The sequence below is a fragment of the Pleurodeles waltl genome, chromosome 11 (genome assembly GCF_031143425.1).
Source record: "Pleurodeles waltl isolate 20211129_DDA chromosome 11, aPleWal1.hap1.20221129, whole genome shotgun sequence".
In the NCBI taxonomy this organism is placed as follows: domain Eukaryota; kingdom Metazoa; phylum Chordata; class Amphibia; order Caudata; family Salamandridae; genus Pleurodeles; species Pleurodeles waltl.
The window spans coordinates 160,024,314-160,049,267 of NC_090450.1; positions in this window are offsets into that span (position 1 = coordinate 160,024,314).

Sequence of the window (24,954 nt, forward strand, 5' to 3'; positions counted from 1 at the left end):
AAGCTGTCTACAGGTCTTGGCCCTGAAGACATGTTTACTAGCATTTTGCGGAATGCAACAGTAGCCATGTTCGCCATGGAGAAATCACATACAGCTGCAAACATCTTGGAAAAATTTAAAGCAAGGTGTCTGAATGGTTGGAACCCAGAGGTCTCCAAACTGAATTTGTTGCCATGTGCAATGGCAGTAACATAGTCAAGGCCATGGAAGATGGTGGCTATTTCAGGGTCCTGTGTTTGGGCACTGCATTAACCTGGTTGTGCAAGACTTTCTGAAAAAAGAAGACATAGGGTTTGGTGGTCTGACTGTCAGACTGCCCATCCTGTGGGGATGAGACCACTGTGGAGCTGGAGGTCTCTCCCCCAACCCTATTACAGTGTTTCCACTGGACTGACTGGCAGAAACCTCTGAATCAGGGGGAATGGCAAAAGAAATCAAGCATGTGGCAGCACCAATGACACTTCAGAGGATGTTTCAGGAGTATCTGGATGATACAAAAGAGGTGTATATGTAAAGGGATGTTTCAAAGTACAAGAAGTGGGTTGTTAAGCAAGCCAGAGAACTGGAAGAAGAATGGCTGGAACTTAAAGTCCCACTCCGCATTTTTGGGGTGTTACCTTCAACTTCCAGAGAGGGCAGTCTTGTCTCACCAGCAACAAGAACACCAGCAACAACAGTATCAGAAGAATCAGACCCAACCTCTGCCTTTGCTTGGTTTCAAGTGGCAGGCTTGAAGTCCAGTGCAGAGATGAAGGCAAAAGAGATCGAGAAAGTGGCAGCACCAATGACATTCAGAGGCTGTTTTAGGAGTATCTGGATGACCCAATGTCTGCTGAATCAGTGTTCAGTGCAGCTGGAGCAGTTGCTACAGAGAGTAGGACCAGATTCTCACCTCAAAACATGAGGAGGTTAACCATGATTTAAATGACCCAGCATTTTATACCACCTGATTACACTGTTCCCGAAACACCACTAGAGGAGGAAGAGAACAACTGGTCAGAATCAAGTGTTTTTGCTGACCAACTTCTGAGTGAACCACCTGAGTTTGTAGGTAAACTCTACTTCCCCGGCTGAGCATGGCAGTGCCACCATAAATCTTTTTAATTATTTCATGTTGACCTGCTTTCTTTGCCAGAAAAAATAGTTAGTGAAACATTGTTTGTGGCAGATTTATGCTTCCTCACCATTTTTTAGTTACATATATGGCCGGATTGGAGTCAGACACGTGTACATTGAACAAACCCCACATTCCCGTGAGGACATTGGAAACACTTCCCCCTCCCTCACATGCCACTGCTTATCGTTTTTTAACATCATCTAGCAGGGCTGCCCCAGAAGATCATGATTAAAAGGATGCTAGTGCCAATGCCAAATTCCAATGCGTTGCTAGTATCAAAGAGGAGATTATGGTGGTCATTCTGACCCTGGCGGTCTTTGACCGCCAGGGCGGAGGACCGCGGGAGCACCGCCGACAGGCCGGCGGTGCTCCAATGGGGATTCCGACCGCGGCGGTAAAGCCGCGGTCGGACCGGCACCACTGGCGGGGTCCCGCCAGTGTACCGCGGCCCCATTGAATCCTCCGCGGCGGCGCAGCTTGCTGCACCGCCGCGGGGATTCCGACCCCCCCTACCGCCATCCAGATCCCGGCGGTCGGACCGCCGAGATCCGGATGGCGGTAGGGGGGGTCGCGGGGCCCCTGGGGGCCCCTGCAGTGCCCATGCCACTGGCATGGGCATTGCAGGGGCCCCCGTAAGAGGGCCCCTACATGTATTTCACTGTCTGCTGTGCAGACAGTGAAATACGCGACGGGTGCAACTGCACCCGTCGCACAGCTTCCACTCCGCCGGCTCGATTCCGAGCCGGCTTCATCGTGGAAGCCTCTTTCCCGCTGGGCTGGCTGGCGGTCTGAAGGCGACCGCCCGCCAGCCCAGCGGGAAAGTCAGAATTACCGCCGCGGTCTTTCGACCGCGGAACGGTAACCTGACGGCGGGACTTTGGCGGGCGGCCTCCGCCGCCCGCCAAGGTCAGAATGAGGGCCTATATTTTGTATCAAACACTGTCCTTGGATTGGAAGAGGTAACTACTAACTATTGCACCAATGAATGATGATGTTTTGAGTGCTTGTGAGTGCTGATGGGTGATGTTTTGGTGGCTGACAGTGAGGGAGGGAGTTCATTGAAAGTTGTAAACTTGACTTTGATGATTTGCAATATTTGGGGGCTGATGAGTGATCATTTTTCCCTGAAAGTGATTGGCCTTTCAAACTTAGCGAAATTTACCTGTAGGATCCACTAATTTTTTCTGATTCCGCAGAGACCAGACCAGTCACTTTAGTCACCATATACAAATCAACACAAAATACTCCAATTCTGTTTTTCTATTTCTTCTTCAACAGCAGTGCACTACACAGGTCTACCTCGCTTGCTTTGGGACTGGGACGGAGTTACTCAGAATCAGGAGAAGGAGATAAAGGAGGATGGAAGGACTCAAGGCGGGATAACCTCAACAGCTAGAAGCAGAAAGTTATCTACTTCAAAGAGAAACCGTGGTGATGGTGAAGAACATGAGGCCTAGTATCAGTTCAGCTCTGTGGACTTGAGGCAGGTGCGTTGATTTGGGAAATGCTGTTGAGTGTGTGTTTGCTGCATTGCTGGTACAAAAGTGAGACTCCTCTTTATGTTCTTGCTCTGCCTCTGAGTCATCATGAAGCTTACCTTGCTTTCTTTTGTCCTTCTCAATTTCTTTATAGTACAGTTACTGTTTTTCAATATGCAGGTCTTCTACTACTCCTCTCTTGCACAAACAAAATTTGTTGAAAGCCTACACTCCATCTTAACTACAAGACAGGTTCAGCCAGGTACCTAAGAGTGACAGACATTGCGAGATAAATAGAGACGCTCCACCCAATTAGAAAATACAGTATCATTTTCCTTTTAACAATCACAATTTTTAGAACTGGGTGGGTTAACTTCAATGCTCCATACTTTGTATTTTTCAAACCTAGAATACAGAGCATTTAGAGATATAGGCCCTCATTATGACATTGTCGGTGACTGTTAAAGTGTCGGTAATACTGCCAACAGTCTGGGGGTAATTACTGCCAAATTATGACAAAGGTGGTGAGAACTCCCATAGACAGCCAATGTGCCACACCAACCGCCAGGGCGTTAACACCACTGACCATGGTGGTAGCCATCAACAGCCAGGCAGAAGACAAAGTACCGCCCACCATAGAATGACACCGGAAACCAACATGATTTCCATGGCGGTACCAAAGCCATTAAAAGCCTGGTGGAAACAGAACACAGAAGACCAAAGACTCACCATTGGAGACACAGAGAAGGACAAAGCTGCCATGGAACTGGAACTGCATGTCTTCCCCATGTTGATCTATGCCATACACCACCTGGAACACCATTACCAACAAAGAGGACGACAGAGAGTACAGCCGCCTAGCACACAAGGGAGGATGGGTGGAAAATGAGAGTGGCACACACACGCACGACACACACCAGACACACACACACCATACACACAAACAGCTGCAGATGAAAAACAATGGCACACGACACACAGCATAATAATGCAAGGACAACAAGAAGGCAGTAATGAGAATGTATTGAATGTGAACAGCCACCAAATGAACCAATTGTACGAAAAACAGATATGTACAAATGTACACAAAGGGCCAATGCCCAGTCCAAAGTACTAAGGGCCCACATGCCCACAGGGCACAGTCCAAGGCCTAACTCAACTTCTGACATCATCAGGATAGAACTCTGCAGGGGCATCAATTTGCAAGCGGGCAGGCACCTCAGGGGGATGGGGTAGGGGACACCTCAGCTGAATATGGGAACATGCCAACTGGTTCTGGAGGGGGCTCCAGGTCCATTTCTCTCTGAAGGAGAGTGCAAGGTCGCAGTCTCTCAGGTGGGTGAATTGCCCACTGGTTCTGGAGGGGGCTCCATGCCCATATCTCTCTGCTGGGGAGTGCAAGGTCACAGTCTCTCAGGTAGGTGACTTTCCCACTGGTTCAAGAGGGTGCTTCATGCACATTTCTCTCAGCTGGGGAGTGCAAGGTCACAGTCTCTAAGGTGGGGAACGTGCCCACTGCTTCTGGAGGAGGCCCCTTGTACAGCAGTTCCTGGAGGGTAGCCTACATGCCCTCTGCTGGTGGGAGGGCTGCACTGTCTCATCTGGAGATGAGGGCTGTACTGTCTCAGCAGGTGAAGGTGCCTCCTGGGCAGCCTCTGCTGGAGCAGAGGGCTGCACTATCTTTGCAGGTGAAGGTGCCTCCTGGGCAGCCTCTGCAGAAGGAGTGGGCTGCACTGGCTCAGCTGACGGTGAGGGCTCTGTGACCACTGGTGGTGATGGTGTCACTCTGACAGCCTCTGCTGGAGTTGAGGGCTTTTTCCCCTTCATGGCAGGAGGTGTGGGGTCCTTACCCTTCCTGGCAGGGATTGAGGGCTTCTTCCCCTTCATGGCAGGAGGTGCGGGCTCCTTATCCTTCCTGGCAGGAGTTGAGGGCTTCTTCCCCTTCATTGTAGGAGATGTGGAATCCTTACCTTTCCTGACTGGTAGAGTGGGATCCTTCACTGTCTTGCCTCCACGACTAGGAGGTGCCTCCCCTGTCTGTGTGGACTGTTTGGCTGAGGTGCTGGCCTGGGTCATTGGGACCCTGCTCTTATGGGCAGGACAGGGAGGAGGGGAAGGGAAGAGGTCAAGTTGGGCTAGGAAAAGCTTCTTAGGGACGGTGGGGCGGGATGAGGGAGGAGGGATGGGAGTGGAGGTTGAGGGAGTGGTTGTTGGAGGTGTATGTCTGCTGGATTTGGGTGCAGGTGCATGGGCAGTGTGCTGATGTGAGGGGGTGGCTGTTAGGTGTCTGAGTGCTTGCATTTGTGTCCTTTAGGAGGGGGCAGACAGGGTGGGAGAGGACACAGGAGACATGTGGATGGATGTAGTGGAGGTGTCTGCTAGTGAGGTGTGTGTGCTACTTGGTGTGGTGATGCTGGTGGTGGCTGTTGATGTATTGCATACAGGTGTAAGTGTGGACGTGACTGTGAGGAAGGTGGAGGAGGAGGGGAGACAGTGGAGGCAGATGATGTGGTCGTGTCTGCAACTGTCTGGGGTTTGTGTGAGTGCGTGTGGGATGAAGTGTTGTGCCTATGTTTGACTGTGCCACTCATGTGTGTTGTCTTGTGTGCATGTTCCTCTGTATGTGTGCATGGGATAGGTTGGGGTTGAGGAGATTGGGACTGGGAAGTGGTAGTTGGAGGGGGGACAGTAGGAACAGGGACAATGACTACCATCAGAGAAAAGGCCAGAGCCTGAAACGATCACTATTGGGCCACCAATCCACCACGGATGCCCTCCAGGAATGCATTGCATTGCTGCATCTGGGATGCCAGCCCCTGGATGGCATTCACAATGGTTGACTGCCCTACGGAGATAAATCTCTAGTGGTCAATAGCCTCCTCACTCAGGGCAGCAGGGCTCACTGGGGCAGGGCCTGAGGTGTCTGGGGCGAAGGAGATGCCCACCCTCCTGGTTGAGTGGGCACTGGCAACTCACTGAGGGGCTACTGGGAGGTCGGTGCTGGTACAGGGGTGGTAACTGTGCCTGCAGCTTTGGTGGTCACAGAGGTGTCCGCCACCACCAGGAAGCTTCCTTCGGAGGCAGTATCTGAGTCTGAGTTGTCACCTCCTGTTTCCACCGTGGTGCTCCCCTCGCCCTCCATCCCACTGGTTCCCTCGGCAGCGGTGGACTCTGCCTCCTGGGTCCTGTGGGATGCAGCTCCCTCTGTCACCAGTGGCCCTGCTCCTCCACCAGATGATGCTAATGCACACATGGACAGGATGACATAAGAAAAAAGGGGGAGAGAGAGAGAAAGAAAACATTGGGTCAATTACTGCACCAACACCACAGTTGGCATAAATAGCACCGTCACACACAGGGATCAGGATTGAGCACTATGCATTGCACTGCCATTGATTTGGCTAGATGCCACGGCAAGATGAGGGCCAAACACTGCCAATTGCACCCCACCTAGGACTCACAAAGCTCTAACTGACATGGAATGCTAACAAGCTAGGTTACCTGCATTTGCCATACACTCATTTCCCTTGAGCTGGATCATGTTGCAATGTCTGACCTGGCATTAAGGGACACTCACTAACTCACAACCACAAACCAAATCCCATTCCACCTACCAATTATAGTTGTAAAGCCCACTGGACTCACCCCCTTGTGGCTGCTGTGATGCCCTCAAGCGCCCATCCAGCTCTGAGTAGGCCACCACCAGCATGCGGGCCATCAGGGAGGGGTCAAGGTCCGACGGGCACCCCATCCTCGTTGGGAGGCCATCCCCAGCTGGTCCTCCATAGTCTTCCGTGCCCAGTGTCTCAGGTCCCCCCACCTTTTCTAACAGTGGGTGCTCCGCCTGCCATAGACCCCCAAGGTTCACACGTCCTTGGTGATGGCACGCCAAAGTCCCTTCTTTTCATGGGCGCTGACCTGCAGAGGCAATACAGACAAGAGGACACCATTACACATACAATCCAGCCTGTCACATATTTGGTCCACCAACCCCATTTTCATCACCATTGGAACACACATCGTCCGGTGCACACTATGTACACCACCGCAAGACATCTCCCCCCAATGACACGATGCTTGCACACACATCTAAATGTATCCTTCCCACATGCATTGTGCCCAAGGTGTACTCACCTGTTGATCTGGAGGCCCATACAGCAGCCCGTACTGGGGTAGGAGCCCATCCACCAATCACTCCAACTCCTCCGCAGTGAAGGCAGGGGCCCTTTCCCCGGTCACATGGGACATGGTAGGTTCCAAACACACGGTCACAGCAGCACATGCAGCATAGGTGTTCTCCTGTTGAAGGTCAGGAAACAAATGAGGAATCTGATGGAAAATGGTGGTCACGTCTGCGGCGGTGTACACCGTCACCACCGGCGCTGATCTCCATTGGCCACTGTACTCCATAGAGCCCCATATTATCCAATGAGGAATTGCACTGTGGTGCAAGACCGCCTTCTGCTACGACGTCCAGCGTCGGCTGAGTGACCTCACTTTCACCTGTCCCTACATACAGGACAGGCGGTCCCCATTTCATGGTGGTGGACAACGATCATGTCAACCTTAACTGCGTCACTCCCTAGATTTGCACATACCTTACCATTCCCACTGTCCCATCACATAAATGTACTATGTACACTGAGGTGGTGGCTTAATTGTTCAAATTGTGACAGCCTTCTCACTCTTGTGTCCCTTAGATACCTACCGCTGCAGATGATTAGGAGGAGGAGACAACCCCCTGTGTACAGACATTTTGTGGACTTGGCTACACTTGAGGACAGGCACATTATACTCACCTATAGACTGTACAGGGCCACAGTCACAGAGCTGTCTGCCCAATTGGAGCCTGACCTGATCTCAGCTATCCGTCTTCCGACTTGGCTCCCCCCTCTTGTGCAAGTGCTATCAGTTCTCCATTTCCTGGCAACTGGTTCTTTCCAAGTGACAGTGGGATTGGCATCAGGAATGTCACAGCCAATGTTTTCAATCGTGCTGGCAAGAGTTTTGTCTGCCCTGGTGAAACACATGTGCAGCTACATAGCTTTCCCCCAAGTGGAAGATTTGGCGACTGTGAAGGCTGGATTCTATGCAATGGGACATATCCCCAATATTGTTGTGGCGATTGACGGGACACATATAGGGGGTGATTCCAACCCTGGCGGTCGGTGTTAAAGCGGCGGTCAAACCGCCAACAGGCTGGCGGTAAAAAAAATGCAATTCCGACCCTGGTGGAAACCGGCAACAGAGACTGCCACTTTAACACACCACCCGCCACGGCGGGACAAACAAACAGCGCGGCGGTCACAGCAAACAGACAGGCGGGAGACAATGTACCGCCCACCCTATCACAACCCACCAATCCGCCACCGTTTCCGGGGCGGTAGCCCCGCCGATAAAAACACGGCGGAAACAGCCATTTCAAATGGAAAACGCTCACCTCCATACACCCCACGAGGAATCTGGACAGCATGGAACCCGAACTACACATCCTACCAGCCATTGTCTTCCTGCTCCTCTACCAGGAGCACAAACGCCGGCGCAGAAGACAACGGTGAGTACTGTACCTATGACACAGGGGAGGGGGAGGAAAAAAATTACGGGGACACACATATGCGACACACCCACCCTCACCCTCAACCACTACAACACACACATCAATGCATGGCAACACATCACAGTTACACCCCCAAACCCCACGGAAGAATGCAAAGGCAAAAGGAAATGATTATTAATATAGAAATATATTGTAAGACTGAGTATAAAATATATCACACATCTATAACTTTATATACATAAATTGTCCAGTCCGATATGTCTATCAGCCATTGTTCGTGGGCCACTGGGCCAAAACACATGGGCAAAGCCCACACAGGATACCTGCCTCCAACGGAGAGAACACTGCAGGGGCATCAGATAGGAAAACTACAGGCACCTCAGGGGGAAGGGAAGGGGGGGCACCTCAGCCAGATGAGTCCACGACGCCAGAACCACGAGGGGCCTCTATGGCCACTGTGCCATCCTGGGGAGTGCAAAGCTACAGTCTCACAAGTCTCTACAGTGGGTGGGTTGCCCACTGTGCCATCCTGGGGAGTGCAAAGCCACAGTCTCTCAAGTCTCTACAGTGGGTGGGGTGCCCACTGTGCAATCCTGGGGAGTGCGAAGCCACAGTCTCTCAAGTCTCTACAGTGGGTGGCTTGCCCACTGCCATATCCTGGGGAGTGCAAAGCCACAGTCTCTCAAGTCTCTACAGTGGGTGGGTTGCCCACTGTGCCATCCTGGGGAGTGCAAAGCCACAATCTCTCAAGTGGATAACAGTCTCCACTGGTACTGGAGGGGGACTAGTGCCCAGAGTGCTTCGTGCAGCCCTGCCCGACAAAGATGCAGGCCTGCCCCTTCCGCCAATGGGCCAGCGGTGCTTGAGATGAAGGGCCCAGTTCAGCGGTGCTTGAGACGGCGGTGCCCAGCAGAGCAGTGCTTGAGATGAAGGGCCCAGCGGAGCGGTGCTTGAGATGAAGGGCCCTGTTCAGCGGTGCTTGAGACGGCGGTGCCCTGTTCAGCGGTGCTTGAGATGAAGGGCCCAGTTCAGCGGTGCTTGAGACGGCGGTGCCCTGTTCAGCGGTGCTTGAGACGGCGGTGCCCTGTTCAGCGGTGCTTGAGATGAAGGGCCCTGTTCAGCGGTGCTTGAGACGGCGGTGCCCAGCGGAGCGGTGCTTGAGATGAAGGGCCCTGTTCAGCGGTGCTTGAGATGGCGGTGCCCTGTTCAGCGGTGCTTGAGACGGCGGTGCCCTGTTCAGCGGTGCTTGAGATGAAGGGCCCTGTCCAGCGGTGCTTGAGACGGCGGTGCCCTGTTCAGCGGTGCTTGAGACGGCGGTGCCCTGTTCAGCGGTGCTTGAGATGAAGGGCCCAGTTCAGCGGTGCTTGAGACGGCGGTGCCCTGTTCAGCGGTGCTTGAGACGGCGGTGCCCTGTTCAGCGGTGCTTGAGATGAAGGGCCCAGTTCAGCGGTTCCTGAGACGGCGGTGCCCTGTTCAGCGGTGCTTGAGATGAAGGGCCCCGTACAGCAGTGCTTGAGATGAAGGGCCCAGTTCAGCGGTTCTTGAGACGGCGGTGCCCAGCGGAGCGGTGCTTGAGATGAAGGGCCCTGTTCAGCAGTGCTTGAGACGGCGGTGCCCAGCGGAGCGGTGCTTGAGATGAAGGGCCCTGTTCAGCGGTGCTTGAGACGGCGGTGCCCAGCGGAGCGGTGCTTGAGATGAAGGGCCCTGTTCAGCGGTGCTTGAGATGAAGGGCCCAGTACAGCGGTGCTTGAGATGAAGGGCCCAGTTCAGCGGTTCTTGAGACGGCGGTGCCCAGCGGAGCGGTGCTTGAGATGAAGGGCCCTGTTCAACGGTGCTTGAGACGGCGGTGCCCAGCGGAGCGGTGCTTGAGATGAGTGTCCTGGTCAGCGGATCCGGCATGGATGTCACTCGCCACCTGACATGTGGCTGGCGGGGCCTTCCTGCCCATCTGTCTAGTGGCTTGCGGGGCCCTCCTGGGCTGCAGTTCTCGGCCTGTGGGTGTCCTCCTGCCCACCTGGGACGTGGCTTGCGGGCCCTCCTGGGCTGCAGTACCGGGCCTGTGTGTGTCCTCCTGCACACCTGGGATGGGGCTGGTGGGGCCCTCCTGGCCAGCTGGCCTGCTGCCGGACTTGTCGTGCGTGCTGCCCTTCCCACCCTTCCCTGCACGCTTGTGACCCTTTCCCACCTTTGGCGGTGTGCCAGGTGCCACCCGACTTCCTGCCGGAGCCAATGTAGGGATTTTTGTCCCTGGGGTCTTTGGTCGTTCGCGCCGGGCACTGGCAATCTTCGGATGCTTTTCCGGTGGTGGGCTGGCCGTGCCTTGGCTCCTAGCTGAACTGGATGCCCTTGAGGGTGGGGGACTCCACAGTCCATGGACAACAGTCTTCACAGGTCCCGGTTTTGTGGTGGCTGAGGTGCGGATTGGAGTCTTATGAGATGGACGGGGTGGGGGAGTTGTTGGAAAGAGGTTAAGGTTGGCAAGGAAAAGCAATTTGGAAAGAGAGGGACGGGTAGGTGTAGTGGGTATGGGAGTGGAGGAAGAGGATGTGGTTGTAGGAGTGTGAAGTCTGGTGTCTTTGGGTGCAGGTGCTTGGGCTGGAGGCTGTCGTGAGGTGGATGGCTGTTGGGTGGGTGGCTGCCTGCGTTTGTGTAGTTTGGAAGAGGGGGTTACAGACACACTGGGAGAGCACACAGGGGACGTGTAAATGGTAGTGGGGTGGTGACTGCACGTGTGCGGAGTGTTCTGGTGGGTGTGGTGGTGATGGACGTAGTGGCTGAAGATGTTGTGCATGCAAGTGTGAGTGGAGACGTGACAGGGAGGGAGGAGGGAGACGAGGAGGAGGGGGACACAGTGGAGGCAGTGGCTGTTGGTATGCATGTGGATGTTGCTTGTGTGAATGCTTGTGTGATGTGTGGTGCTCATGTCTGGATGAGCTTCCCTTGGGTGTTGAGGTGTGTGCAGGCTGGTCTGATGGTGTGTCTGGGATAGGCAGAGGTACAGGGGATTGGGTCTGGGTGGAGGGAGTTGGAGGGGGGAGGCTAGAGACAGGGACAATTGCTGCCGTCAGTGCTGAGGCCAGAGCATTGAACGATCGCTGATGGGCAGCCTGACCCGAATGAATGCCCTCCAGTTATGCATTACTCTGGTGCACCTCCCTTTGTACACCCTGGATGGCATTCAAAAGGGTAGACTGCCCAACAATGATGGTCCTCAGGAGGTCAATGACCTCCTCACTGAGGGCAGCAGGGGCGACAGGGGCAGGGCCTGAGGTGCCTGGGGCGAAGGAGATGCCCACCTTCCTGGGTGAGCGGGCACGGGGGAAACGCTGAGGGGCTGCTGGGAGGGCGGTGCTGGTGCGCTGGGTGGCGGCTGTACCTGTTGTTGCGGGGGACACGGATGTTGCCGCCACCACAAGGGAGCTCCCTTCAGAGGACGAGTCGCTGTCACTGACATCAGCACGAGTCCCCGCTGTGGAGCTCCCCTCGCCCTCCGTCTCACTGGTGAAATCCGAGTCAGTTGCATGACCCGCCATGGCCATGTGAGATGCAGCTCCCTCGTGCTCCGATGCCACTTCTCCTCCGCCTGATGATGCTAATGCACACATGAACAGGAAGACCACAAAAAAGGGGGGGAGGAGAAATAAAGACATGTTGAGTGCATGGATTACCGCTACCGTTGGCGGACAAGACAGACACAGAAGCCCCCTGCACTACGCCGCGCACTTGGGGTCCACTAAGCAATCCGTGGGACATGGCCTACAAGCCTATGGACAACAACTGCACACATAGATGACACAGGGCCATGGATACCTGTACTTGGCACCCTACAGAGGTGGGGGGCGGGGGCCTTACAGAGGGGCCTAGCCTACAGAAATCGCCCTGGTCTAGGGATACCCACAGCCCTCCTCCCCCACCCAGACACCTCCACTGCGCGCAAAGTCAGCAGAATGTATTTGTACTCACCCCCTTGTGTCTGCTGTGATGTCCTCATGCGCCCATCCAAATCGGGGTAGGCCACCGCCAGGATCCAGGAATCAGGGGGGTCAAATGACGAATGGCACCCCTCCTACGTTGGGAGGCCATCCCCAGCTGAGCCTCCGCCGTCTTCCTGCTCCAGCGTCGGATGTCCTCCCACCTCTTCCGGCAGTGGGTGCCCCGTCTGTTGTGGACCCCCAGGGTCCGGACGTCCTTGGCGATGGCCCACCAAATCGCGACTTTCTGGTGGGCGCTGACCTATGTGACATGTACAGGGAGAGAAAAATTGTCATCACCTTCTGCATGCTCGATGTGAGTGGCCCCCCATCCCCACCCTTGCCATGTGGCACATGCTCTCATCTGTCGTTTGATGCATGCCTCAATCGCTCCCCTCCCCACCATCTTTCACCCACCCTACTCAACCCAGGCATTGCCCACTAAGCATGGTCCCAGTGTACTTACCTGTTGGTCTGGAGGACCGTAGAGCAGCGCATACTGGGGGAGGACCCCATCCACAAGTTTCTCCATCTCCTCCGCAGTGAAGGCAGGGGCCCTTTCCCCAGTCGCATGAGCCATTGTCTCTTCCAGACCGAGGTCACAGCAGCACTTGCAGTGTAGGTCCTCTCCTGTCAAAGATCAGGTATCGAGTGATTAAGCAGATAGAAAATGGCGGTCACGCCCGCGGCGGTGCGTACCGCGACCGCCGGCGCACATCGTCATTGGCTCCTGAAACCCATAGGGTTCAATGTTAACCAATGCGGCTTAGTGCCGCGGTCTTTGACCGCCTACCGCTGCGGTGTGCCACGCCAGCGCATTGACCTCACATCCCACTGTCGCACTTCACAGGTTAGGCAGCCGCCATTTCAAGGGCCCACATGGCCTAATTACCAACTGCGTCACACATACCTAGGCCATGCACCAACACTCATACAAGCCATTCAATGCATTGGGAATCGTGTTATGTGCAAGCTGTGGTTACGTACCTGTGGGTTGCTTGACTCTGTGCTCGCTGTTGTCCTTCATAGGCACCGTCCGCTGGGACATGCGAGGAGATGGAGGAATCTTCCCGTGTACAGACCGCTGGTGGACCTGTCGACAATAGAGGAACGACATGTCATACTGACATACAGGCTTGACCGAGCCACTATACAGGAACTGTGTGCCCAGCTGGAGCCAGACCTGATGTCACCCATCCGCCAACCCACAGGGATCCCCCCTCTAGTGCAGGTGCTGTCAGTACTCCATTTCTTAGCAAGTGGGTCATTTCAAACAACAGTGGCCATATCATCAGGGATGTCCCAGCCTATGTTTTCCAACGTGTTGTCCAGAGTGTTGTCTGCCCTGCTGAAACACATGCGGAGCTACATCGTTTTCCCTGAGGTGGGGGATTTGCCTACAGTGAAGGGTGATTTCTATGCCCTTGGACATATTCCCAACATCATTGGTGCCATTGATGGGACACATGTTGCTTTGGTCCCCCCCAGCAGGAGTGAACAGGTGTACAGGAACCAGAAGAGTTATCATTCCATGAATGTACAGATGGTGTGTTTGGCTGACCAGTACATCTCCCATGTTAATGCGAAGTTCCCTGGGTCAGTGCATGACGCCTACATCCTGCGGAATAGCAGCATCCCGTATGTGATGGGTCAACTCCAGAGGCAACGGGTGTGGCTATTAGGGGACTCTGGTTACCCCAACCTGTCCTGGCTACTGACCCCAGTGAGGAATCCCAGGACAAGGGCAAAGGAACGGTACAATGAGGCCCATGGGCGGACTAGGAGGGTGATCGAGCAAACCTTTGGCCTCCTGAAGGCCAGGTTCAGGTGCCTCCATATGACAGGTAGATCCCTAATGTACTCACCAAAGAAGGTGTGCCAGATCATCGTGGCCTGCTGTATGCTTCACAACCTGGCTTTGCACCGCCAGGTGCCTTTTCTGCAGGAGGATGGTCCAGATGGTGGTGTTGTAGCAGCTGTGGAGCCTGTGGAGAGTGAAGAGGAGGAAGCCGAAGAGGACGACATAGAGAACAGGAACACAGTAATACAGCAGTATTTTCAGTGACACACAGGTAAGAGTAGACACCGGCATATTACATTTACTTAATGACTCCTACCTCTCTACTGTCTGACTTTTTCCCCCAGTGTATGGTAACTGTGTTGTGACTTTCCCTTCCGTTTTCAGAGATGTGGACCCCACTGCGTGACATCTGCTTCGTTTCCCCATGGACTACAGCTGTGTGACAGCGGTTTGTTAGCATCACAATGTGAATGAACATTTTGGCACGGTCATGTCTAATACATTTGCTCTAAATCACAGCCAGACTCCAGATTGTTTTGTGCAATAAGTGTTTTTATTCAAGTGCTCTAAATTGGATGGGTGGTTGCAAATCGGTGAGGGGTGATGGTGGAGGATTGTCCATGGCAGAGTCCAGACTATCAGTTTCACAGGTGCATTGTCCAAATGCCTGTGGGAAGTGGAGCAGGGGCAGTTTAAGGTTGGACAGGGTGACAATGTGGGACAGTGGGATGACAATCAGGGCGGTATCCTTTGCTGGCGGGGGTCTTGACATCTTACTCTGTCTTCTTCCTGGATCTCAGGGCCCGCTTGCGGGGTGGTTCTCCTTCTGCAGGGGGTGGGGTTCTGGTGGCCTGTTGGTCTTGTGTCAGGGCCTCCTGTCCACTAGCAGAGGTGGTAGGCAGTTCTTGGTGCATGCTAGTGTCAGGGGCCCTTTGAGGTGCCACAGTGTCCCGCAATGTCGTGACTACCTCATTCAGGGCCACTACGATGGTACCCATGGTGGAACTGATGTTTCTTAGTTCCTCCCTGAACCCCATATACTGTTGCTCCTGCAGAAGCTGGATCTCCTGAAACTGGCCAGGACCGTCGCCATCGTCTCCTGGGAGCGGTGGTATGCTCCCATGATGGAGGAGAGGGCCTCGTGGAGAGTGGGTTCCCTGGGCCTGTCCCCCCCCTGTCGCACAGCAGCCCTCCCAGTTCCCCTGTTTCCCTGGGCCTCTGTCCCCTGAACCGTGTGCCCACTACCACTGCCCCCAGGTCCCTGTTGTTGTTGGGGTGGTGGGTTAGCCTGGGTTCCCTGTAGTGGTGGACACACCGCTGATTGACGTGTCCTGGAGACAGAGGTATGGGCCCGCTGGGTGGGTGCTGTGCTGGTGTTCCCAGAGGGGGGAAGGTCTACTGTGGCCTGTGGCTGTGTGAGGGGAACCGACTGTCCCGAGGTCCCCGATGGCCCGGGCTGGTCATCTAGATCCAGGGAGACAGAGCTGCTGTCCTCACTGTGGGCATCTTCTGGGGGTGGAGTGGACATTTGTGGATCCTCCTGCGCGGTGACGTGGCTTTCGGGTCCTGCAGGGGTATAAAAGTATGGTTATTGCTTCTGTGTGTGTCATAGCGTGCAATGGGTGGGTGCCCGTGTACCCCAGTGCTGGCATTCCTTTGTGGGGGATGTTGTGACAGTGGTTGGGGGGGGGGTTGTATGTGTATGTGCAGTGGGCATGCTTAGGTGATGGGTGTCCATGCTTTGTGGACGCATGCAGAGCTAGGTGTTGGGATGGGTGGGTTGTGATGGTGAGACAGTTGCAAGGAGTAGGATGTGATGGGGGTGAGGGTGGGGGTATGAGTTGGCATGCAGGTGGGGTGGGGGGAAGAAGTAGTTAAGATTTGCCTTACCAGAGTCCATTCCTCTGCCTACTCCTGCGAGGCCCTCAGGATGCAGGATGTTCAAGACTTGCTCCTCCCATGTTGTAAATTCTGGGGGAGGAGGTGGGGGTCCGCCGCCAGTCTTCTGCACCGCGATGTTGTGCCTGGATACCATGGAACGCACCTTCCCCCGTAGGTCTTTCCACCTCTTCCTGATGTCGTCCCGATTTCTTGGGTGCTGTCCCACAGCGTTGACCCTGTCCTCTATTCTGCTCCATAGCTCCATCTTCCTGGCAATGATGGTGTGCTGCACCTGTGCCCCGAACAGCTGTGGCTCTACTCGTACAATTTCCTCCACCATGACCCTGAGTTCATCATCAGAGAACCTGGGGTGTTTTTGCGGTGCCATGGGGTGGTGTGGGTGATGTGTAGGGTGGATTGTGTGGTGCTAAGTGTGGTGATGTGTATTGTTGTGTTGTGTGAAGTGCGTGCAAATATTGCTGGGTGACAGTGAATTGGGCGTCTGGGTGCTCGGATGTCTTTTCTCGGTGCGTGTTCACGAATCTCTAGGAGTGGAGGTTTGTGGGTGATGTGGGTGTGTATTTTATATTTAATTGGGTGTGTGGGAGTGGTGTGTGTATTTTGATTTGTCCAATGTGGTTGTATTTTGTAAGTGTGTGTGTATTTTGAGCGAGGCGGTGTGTACCGCCAATGGAATACCGCGGTTGAAAGACCGCCGCGTGGATTCGTGTGTCGTGATAGTGTGGGCGTATTTCTGTTGGCGTGACGGTGGAGGTTTGGTCATCGCCAGTTTCTCGCTGCCCTTTGGTGTGGCGGACTTTTCTGGATGTCTGTATTTTGGCGGTTTGCCTGTTGTGGGTCAGAATGACCGTGGCAGATTACCGCGGCCGCGGCGGTGTTATGGCGGTCTTCTGAACGGCAGTAAGCGCCTTTTACCGCCGAGGTTGGAATGAACCCCATAGTGTTTGTCCCCCCTCCAGAATGAACAGGTGTTCAGGAATAGTAAGAGTTTCAAATCAATGAATGTGCAAATGGTATTCCTGGCTGACCAGTACATCTCCCACGTCACTGCCAAGTATCTTGGGTTGGTGCATGAAGCCTTTGTCCTGAGGAATAGCAGCATCACAGTTGTGATGGCCCAACTACAGAGGCACTGGGTGTTGCTAATAGGTGAGCCACAGTCGCCACCCACTGTATGCGAGTGTATGCCTTCAGGTGTCATCCCCATAGCATTGTGTGAGGCTAAATGTTGTCTCTCAATGCTTGCAGGTGACTTTGGCTACCCAAACCTATCGTGGCTGTTGACCCGTGTGAGGAATGCCAGGACAGGGGCTAAGGAATGTTATAATGAAGCACATAGGTGAACCAGAAGGATCATCAAGAGGACCTTCGGGCTCCTGAAGGCCAGGTTCAGGTGCCTCCATCTGACAGGTGGATCCCTCTGCTATTTACCCAGGAAGGTCGGCCAGATAGTAGTTGCATGCTGCCTGTTGCACAACCTGGCCCTCAGACTACATGTACCTTTTCTGCAGGAGGAGGAGACTGGAGATGCCCCTGTGGCAGCAGTGGACCCTGAGGACAGTGAGGATGAGGAGGCAGAGGGACAGGATGAGGACAACAGAACATCAGTTATACTTCAATACTTCCAATGACTCACAGGTGAGACAGTGCAACTGACCATTCCTCTGATTATTGATGTTTTCTGTGTGGATGTAGCATGATGGCATTAGCTTCCATTGCATCTCAACTTACTGTCACCTATGGCTTGTTATTTTCCAGATGTTGGTGATATGACAATACTGTCCTGTTGTGATGACCACAGACAGCTACAGGTCATTATTTTTATGCTCTCACAGTGTTCAGATCATTTGCATTAGGTGTGACTGTTTCCATAAATGCACATTTTCAACACAGAAAGTACTAGTAATCAAGTTGTGTTCAAGGGTGTTTATTGTAGTGTGTGAAATTGAGGAAAAAGTGCAATGGAATGGGGTGATGGTAGAGGTAAGTCCAGGGCAGTGTTCCAGTCTGTTTGTAGCACAGGTCCAGTGTCCAAGGGGCAATAGGAAGGGGAGCAAAGGCAGTTCATAGTGGACACGGTGACATGGTGGGACACAAGAGGGACAATTAGGAGAGTCTAATTTCCTGGTGGTGGTCTTGGCTAGTATTTCTGGATTCTGTCTGCATCGCAGGGAGTGTTTGCGGGGTGGTGCACCTTCTGCAGGGGGAGGGGTGCTGGTGGCCTATGGGTCATGTGGCGGGGCCTCCTGCCACTAGCTGCAGCGGAAGTGGGGGGCTGGTCAATGGACTGGCTAGTGGTAGGAGCCCACTGCCGTGCTGTTGCTTCCCTCATGATGTTGGCTATGTCTGCCAGAACCCCTGCTATGGAGATCAAGGTGGTGTTGATGGCCTGCAAGTCCTCCCTGATCCCCTGATACTGTTCCTCCTGCAGCCGGCTGTTTTCCTGCACGTTGTCAAGGATCTGACCCATCGTGCCCTGGGAATGTTGGTAGGGTCCCAGGATCTCGGAGAGTGCCTCCTGGAGAGTCGGTTCCCTGGACTTGTCCTTTCCCTGGCGCACAGCGGTCCTCCCAGTGTCCCTGTTGCCCTGTACCTCTGTCCCCTGAACGGTGTGGCCACTGCCACTGACCCCAGGTCCCTGATTGTCTTGGGGTGAGGTGTGGACTGGGGTCCCTGCACAGGTGGCCACACTGCTGATTGACGTGTCCAGGGGACAGAGGTGTGGGTACACTGGGTGGGTGCTGTGGTGTTGTATACTGAGGGGGTTAGGCACTGTGGTGGACCGGGAGTGGGCTGGGGTGACCAATTGTCCAGTGGTCCTGGACGGGCCAGGTTGCTGATCAAGATCCTGAAGTCCAGAGTTACTGTCATCACTGGGGGCATCTTCTGTTGGAGGACTGGATAGTCGTGCCACCTCCTCTACGCTGACATTGGCTGGGGCACCTGTGAGAGTGTAAGTGATGTATTATGCTTCATGTCTGTGACATATTGTACATCCCTGGCTTCCCCTCTATTGGTGCTGTTGCCCTGCCACCTTTGTTTTATGGTGATGTATTGTGGGATTGTTGGTTTCCCTATGCTGTGCATGCTTTAGTGATGGGTGTCCATGCAGGGTTGGGAGGGCTGTCCATGAATTGGTATGGGATCCAGGATTTGGCATTTGGGTTGGTCATATGTGTAGGTGCAGTGTGTGGGATGGAGTGGACTACTGGGAGTGAGGGTGAGGGGGTGTGATGGCATGCAGGTATGGGGGTGATAAGTGGTAAATGCTGACTTACCAGTGTCCAGTCCTCCAGCTGCTCCAGCGAGTCCCTTGGGATGCAGTAATGGGCTAGCGGATTTGTGTATGTGGCAGTATTCTGTCGGATTGGTGTGTGTGTGTGATAATATGGAGAACAGATATTCTCCACCGCGGCGGTTTGTTGGCGGCCATCACCGCAGCAGTAGGCAGGATTTACCTCCCATGTCATGATGAGGTCCATACTGTCTTGGGTCTCTTTGGGGCTGAAGGACTGTTTGCAATGTATTGTACTTAACTGTGTCATAATTATCCATTCATCATTTCCTTCCAAAACAGATTGATGATGGTGTGCTGCTCAGCGGGTGCCCTGGTGAATATTGTTGTTTCTTTTGTGTAGTGTCTGTCTTTGTTACACCTTTTCCCAAATCCCCTTTCCCATTCGTTTATCAAGCCCCTAACCCTCTTCCCCTGGGCTGTGTGATTTATTGAGGTATGACTTAATTTTACACCATAAATGGATCAAAAACTTGCTTGGGGGGATGTGGTGAAAGAAACACTAACTCACTGCATGGCCTTCTAATACTAGAGCAATTCCATACCAGACCTTTCAACATCATCATTAAGGCCTTGTGGAGTTTGTTGCATAATCATTTAACTCTGTCCAACCACACCTGACTCTGAGCCCAATTCTCATAACTGGAGGATTTTATTTCCTATGTTTAGTTTTCATTAAATACTATCTCCCCATTGCCCAGAGGAAGTTGATTTTGCTAGTTTGTATTACTATAACAGGTATACATTGTTGTGTGTCAAATACTGTCATCATGGTAGTCGGGTCACTGTCTTCCTAAAGGTATGATATAATATATAACCTATTAACCTTTCTATTTTCTTTCAACCTAGTTGACAGTGATTAATAACACTTTGATTAATCCTGCAGTTGAGGAGTTTGCATTGGTGGGAGTAGCACCTTCTGTCATCAAAGTTGACAATGCATTGGAAACTTAAAACAGGATGCTTTTCCCTTCCCCCCAGTGCCCACTCTATCACCTCCTGGTAGTTCAGCCCTTTATTCTTTCCAAACTTCTGTCCCACCTACCCATAAAAAATTGAAGAATCTCTTTTGGCATGTACCACATTTATGTACAAGTGATTAATATTTCATGGCTTTCATAATGGATTCAGGGCAGTTCAAATTTCACCTTTTTGACACTTGTCAACTAAAGTGAGGCATGTGTGGGTACAAAAATGGCCCTGGCTCTGGCTACTAATCAGCCATATCAAATTCCAATGGCCCTAGGGGGCAATCAATATACTGCTACTGTGCAACTCTAAATTATTTGCATAGAGAACTGTTTATAATTTGTAATTTTCCTGCTAGTGCGCTAGTCTGCGACTACTACTACCTCCCCCTTAAGACAAGATGCCACCTTGGGAAAACTCTGCAGAAAGAAGGCCTGAGGCATCACCCCTCACTGCAGTTACATCATAGTAGCATGGGTGACTAATGGGGAGGGAGGTATGATGATTGGTGGGAGGACACATATCTACCTTACTTAACAACTACAGTGAGTTAAGGGAAAGACAGACAATTGAAATACCCCTACTTTGAACCAATGTTTTGATAACCATGCAAACCAAGCGAATCAAGTGAACAGACATGTCCCTCTCAAGAAGAGCTCCCTTATTTCTTGATTGAAGCAATTATATATTCATATTTTCATTCATCTATTCTATTCACCTTTTGATACCCACCATTTAAGTTTTATACTCCCTTGTCTAGGCTTTCACCTTTCCATTCTAGCCATCCATATGTCCACCCATCCATCCATACAGTCACCTATCCAGTATCCACACTTTCAAATACCCTGCTTTCGCCTATCCGTTCACCCATGCATTGTATGTTACCATCCACCCATCTCCACCCGAGCATTCTTTTACCCATTCACCCTTCCCCAGTTGAGGCATCATTTCACCCCTTTTATCCATCATTTCATCTACCCTTTCATCTCCTATTACTCATCTATGCATTCTTTCCTTTCATGCACACATCCTCTCATTCATTCACCATTTCACCCATTCTTTCTTTTATCTGTCTATCGTTTGTTCACTTTTCAATCAAGCCATCAATTGTAGCATCCATTCTTTATGAGCTTTTGTCTGTTGATTTGCAGAAAGAAGAGATCATTAAGAACTCAACGTCTGCTGTAGCTGCTAAACCTGAGGGTTCACAAGAAACACCCGTGCTGTGAGTATGCTAATAATTGTCAAAGGGCAAGAGCAATATGACTTACCAACGCCCATTCCTGCTGCCATCGGTTCTCCCCCTCTGACTGTTGCCACATCTGGTGCACTTATACTGCCACTGGCTCTTGCATTGGTGGTTGGTGTGGCTGGAAAAACGTTACACATTTTAGATTTCAACAAAATACAACTGGAATAGATCAGTACAGTTCTATCTGCTTCTATCATTCTCTTTAGTAGTTTAGTCAGTTAATTATGTTAGAAAAGCCAGGTAGGCAAATCAACCACAAATGTTTTGGAATGGAGGGGCAGAGCTAAGTCACTGAAGTGCAATAAAGGGGTGGAATACTTTGGTCAATCCAGGAGGACCTATGGTGATGTCTAGGCTTGCAAATGCAATGGGCATGAGCAAGGCAAAGATAACCTTCACAAACATGCATGAAAAGCTTATTTGGGCATGCCAGCTCATCAGCAAAGCACCTGTTCTAAAAATGTGTCCTTTTAGTATTCAAGTACCAGTCAGCAAGGTATATAAGGGGAAAAGGAAAAGCTAAGCCTAGTAACAAAGCAGAAGAAAGCTAGTACAGACAGGATGAAGTCAGGTACAGAAACATGAAAAATAGAAATTTGCAGGGAGAACAACAATTTAACAAAGCATAGATAGAATGAAAATTAGTACAAAAAAAGTAGGCAGTCACAGTAAGAATAAAAGAAAAATGACTAAAAACTGGGGAGAAGTGAAAGTTAGGGAAATAATAATAATAATGTAACAGGGCGACTTGCTGAGGCCTGAAAATCCTCCATCTTCTACACTGGTAGTGGTACGGGCACCCTCATCTCCTCCTGGACCCACCTTGGATGTTGCCCTCTTCCTCCCCTTTGGTGCTGTCATAAGAAATAAAGAAGATAAAAAAGAAGATTAGTGATACAGTTAATCTCCCCCAAAAAATGTTGACAGGCAGAGGCAAACACAGTAACATCATACTTTTCTAAATCAGATCACCTAGTATCAGTTTGACTCAAGTTTGCCTACTCCAAATTTGCTAAACTATATTTACAACTACTTACCACTAACAATGCATTCATATTGAATTCTCAGCCACCTTTAATGGGACAACTCAGCCTTCATTTGTTTCAATTAATAGATGCATACTATGGTGATATCAGACATCATCAGGAAATTGTGACTGAGGGGACTGCATAAGCTCCATAAAGAAAGGCACAGGGAAGGGCATGCTAACTCACTGATATTACTGATTACTACTGCCACTACCTTATTCTTGGTGAAAGGAGGATTCTGAGTCTGCATGGCTTTTTATATAATCAGTCCTAACGTGCACCGATGAGTACAATTAGGAAGCGATGACTGAGCACCTTGCTACCTCAAACTGGATCACATAATAAATATTCATTGTAATGTAAACTTAACTTACCTCTGAGAGTCAGCACTGCTATTTGAAACAAATTAGCATTATGGGACACACACAAATAAATAACTATTACTCACCCAGCCCCGACACCTAGACACCCAGCAGCTCAAGCAGGTTCTGTTCACGGTCCATTATGTATGACCAATGGTGCATCAAATGCTCCTGGGTGTGCTGGACCTCAGTGTGTCAATGCACCAATCTGCACAAACTCCCCCACAGCAGTTGACACCCAAAGGGGGTCACCGCTCCCAGGCCTGCCGCCTGCTGCTGGCATACAGGGGAGGTGGCAATGCACAAAAGAGACAAGTGCTGTGACCTCCACCTCTGTAAAAATAGAGGGGGCTGAACCCCTTGGCGGCGCCGACGTGCACAAGGCAAGTGTCTAGCAGCCACACCTGCACTGACACGCCCTCTGCCACCCTCTGTCATGGTTATGGGTGGAAAAAAGAAAGGGGAAGAAATAGAAGGAAGGAAAAAAAATATATAAAGTAGTAAAGAGAAAAGAATAAAAAATAAAGTATTCAAAAAGTCACATAAAAGCACACCAAGAAAAGGCCAGAAACGTAAAAAAAAAAAACACAGAGACACAAACTGATGAAATTAAGGGAAATGAGAGGCAGATAATTTAGAAAAGGGTGGGAATGCTCAGATTTAGGTAGAATTAAAAGATAGGCTCAGCACCAAACATAGAGAGACAGAGAAAACAAAATGACCGGGTCCATGCAAACAATGTGGTGCTGTTCGAGAGATATTTGCAATGCATAAATGCAAATCGCACACCAGAATGTAAAAAACATAGGCCCATATTTAACGGAAAATGACGGAGAGTGACGCTGCACCAAAATTTCACAACTCAGAGATGTGCTGTATTTAATTGAATATGGTGCACCCCTGTGTTGTCCCCTGCACTGTTTCAAAATTGAGCTGCCTAGCACCAACGCAGGTATCCTTGCACCATCATGCAAGGATGACTGCGTTGAGGGCTTTGATTGTTTATGTGTGAGACGGTGTCCTTTCCTGCACATAAACAATTACTAATGACGATTTCGAACTTCTGTGTGTGCTGTGTAAGACTGTGCGGAAGTGGCAGTAATGTTTTGTTGTTGTGTTAATTGGTGTGTGAGTGGGTCTGTGAGTGGCTGTGTAGGTCTCTGAGTGGGTGTGAGAGTAGGTGTATGGATATGTGACTAGGTGTCTGAGTGGCTGTGTCAGTAGCTCTGTCTGTAGCTGTGTGAGTGACCCTATGACTGTGTTTGTGGGGATGTAAATATCTCTGTGGGTGCGTGAGTGGGTGTATGAGTGTGTAGGTTGGTGTGTCTGGCTGTGTATGCATACGAGAGTGGCAGTATGGGTGTGTGAGTGGGTGAGTGGGTGCCTGAGTGGGTTTGTGAGTTGGTATGTTAGTGCCCGTGTGGGTGTGTTTATAGGTGTGTAAGTGAGTGCATGTGTGTGTGACTAGCTGTGTCTGTATAGGTGTGCAAATGGGTATCTGAGTGACTGTGGGTGTGTGAGAAGTGAGTGTCTGTATGGTGTGTGAGTGGGTTATAAGTGGCTGAATGGGACTGTAAGTGGGTGCCTGACCATGTGAGTGCATGTTTTTTTAATTGTAATGTGTAACACCCTGTAAGAAAAAATGTGTAAACCACATTACTCCAATAGATATAGTGCATTTATCTGTATAAAACGTACAAGAACAAATTTGTATTAGGATTGCAATTTATAAGAATATAAAATGTAGCAGTCCATAACTTTATAATAGCAATGGACAAGTACATATTTCTCATGTTCTAGTCTCATGCTGTAATAAAAATCAATATTTTATTTTCCTTTCTTAATGTTATAAGATTTTGTATTTAGTCAACATAAATGATATACTGTATAAAAAATAACCCTTGTACATTTGGGAGAAAGCTATTATATAGGCTGTATAAAAACCCACAAATGCACAATATCTCACAGGAAATAATTAATGAATTTATATTTTCAGTACTAATCCAGAGAAACATTTGCTGAAATTGAAATCTTCATCATTAGAAATGCTACTATATATATATGGTACAGCAGCATAGGCAAACCATTATAAAGACATCACCCTTGGAAGGCTGCATGAGGTCATAAATCCTGATAATGCAGCTACAGTAACTAGACTAGTGCACTTTTGCAACTGTCAACCTCTGTAGTTCTAGGAACAAAATAAAGGAATTTGGTAACTT